Raw genomic sequence first — 2,009 nt, forward strand, 5'->3', positions numbered from 1 at the left:
CAGCTCTGAAGACTATTGGGAAGTTACGTTGGATGCCTGGAGTAAGATTCTTCTAAGAAATTTCATCTCTCCCAAAGACGGCTCTGACGCAGTATCTTTGGGCTTGGAAGTGCTCTGGAGGGTGTCCTCTCCAAACACCCAGGCACATCACTGTTAACAAATTAAGACATTGAAGCACAGAGAGGCTAAGTTGATTTGCCTGAGGTCACAAAGCTATTTAATTGCAAGGACAGAGCTAAAGCTTGCTAAATTCGCTGCTTTTTTTGTACTGTGAACTTATGACTTCGGTGGGAGAAGACTTTGCTCATATCATAAGAACTGTGAAATTGAAAGCCATGATAAAACATTTCAAATAATACTTCTCTAGAGAAAGGGACCTAAATCAGGCTAATTATATTGACTGTAATTGTTGTGGGAAACTGGCTTACCTGTTCCCTATTTGTTGCTTCCTGTTATTGTAGATGTTGCCTTATTGTAGATGTTGCAGTTGTTCCTGTTTTTTCTTTTCTAGTTCTTCAAGCTGTTTCTCTAAGTCACCCATAGTATTGTGCTTTTATTTTGTTGCATTTGTCCTCTGCAGCATTTTATTTCTTTATTACTCTCTCATGTTCTTCCATCATGGTTTTGGCTATTTCAGCATCACGTTTCATCTGTTCATATTTAAGGATATCCTTTTCAGCAATCCGAGCTGCCCTTTCTTTATTCATGTATGCTGCTTTTAATTTGTTCTCCAATACTCTGAGTTCAATACTGTTTTCTCTTGTTGCCTCATTTTTTTCATTCTTTAGGCTTTCGTGTTTTAGTTTTGCCAACTCTGTAGCCAATTTTTCTTCTTGTTCAAGCTGGAGTTCCCTCAATCTTTTGTTTTCTTCTGCCTTTTGAATGGCCTCTTCCATATCCAACTCAAACTGTTCATTCTGTAATAATTTGAGAAATCTCTTGCATTTAACATAGCCATCATTTTCATTTTGCGCTTTCAGGTCCCTGGTTTGATTCTCTATCTTTTCTAGTGTCTGGACTTGCAATTTTTTAAAGTAGTTTTCATCTACTAATTTCTGATGCCTTTCACTGAAGCTCAAATGCATCCTTCTGGAAGTCATTTTGGTTGATGAAAACCTGTGTCTCAGCCCCAGCAGTCACCTCCTACATACAGCAAATGCAGCAGCCAGTGGCACCACAGCCCGCTTGGCTTGCTCTGGTGTTTATGCCATTACACCACCTTTTAGTTTCACTCCAAGCAAGACTTCTTCCCTTCGGGCACCATATTGGGCACCAGTTGCTGCGCTAAGTCAGCAATCAGTTGCCTCGAAGGGAAGGTGATGCAGAACTGAAGAAATAAAAGGACAGAAAGACACAAGAGAGGAAATAAAAGATGGGACCAGGGGATGCACAGCTTCTGAAACTGAGAGACTCAACCCTGGTTTCCACATCATATTTATTTAGAAACTAACAATCTGCATTTGCTCTCAGAACTACAACATCATCTACAATAATAGGAAGCAACTGCAACATCTACAATAAGGCAACATCTACAATAACAGGAACAACTGCAACAGCTACAATAAGGCAACATCTAATAACAGAAAGCAACAAATAGGGGACAGGTAAGCCAGTTTCCCACAACATGTAATAAAGTCATTTAGTAACTAATTTTGGGGGGAAGTGGACTTGGCCCAATGGATAGGGCGTCCACCTACCACATGGGAGGTCTGCGGTTCAAACCCTGGGCCTCCTTGACCCGTGTGGAGCTGGCCCATGCGCAGTGCTGATGTGCGCAAGGAGTACCGTGCCATGCAGGGGTGTCCCCCGCATAGGGGAGCCCCACGCGCAAGGAGTGCACCCTGTAAGGAGAGCTGCCCAGTACGAAAGAAAGTGCAGCCTGTCCAGGAGTGGTGGGGCACACATGGAGAGCTAACACAACAAGATGAGGCAAGAAAAAGAAGGACAGATTCCCAGTGCTGCTGATAAGGATAGAAGTGGTCACAAAAGAACACACAGCAAATGGACAC

General features: G+C 42.6%; 1 pseudogene; it reads right to left on the bottom strand.

Annotated features, from left to right (window-relative positions):
- Nucleotides 1-469: 469 nt before the first annotated feature.
- LOC131273382 (meiosis-specific nuclear structural protein 1 pseudogene) lies at nt 470-1,100 on the bottom strand (annotated as a pseudogene).
- Between the last annotated feature and the right edge of the window lie 909 nt (nt 1,101-2,009).

Source organism: Dasypus novemcinctus, chromosome 14, assembly GCF_030445035.2.
Source record: "Dasypus novemcinctus isolate mDasNov1 chromosome 14, mDasNov1.1.hap2, whole genome shotgun sequence".
Taxonomy (NCBI): Eukaryota; Metazoa; Chordata; class Mammalia; order Cingulata; family Dasypodidae; genus Dasypus; species Dasypus novemcinctus.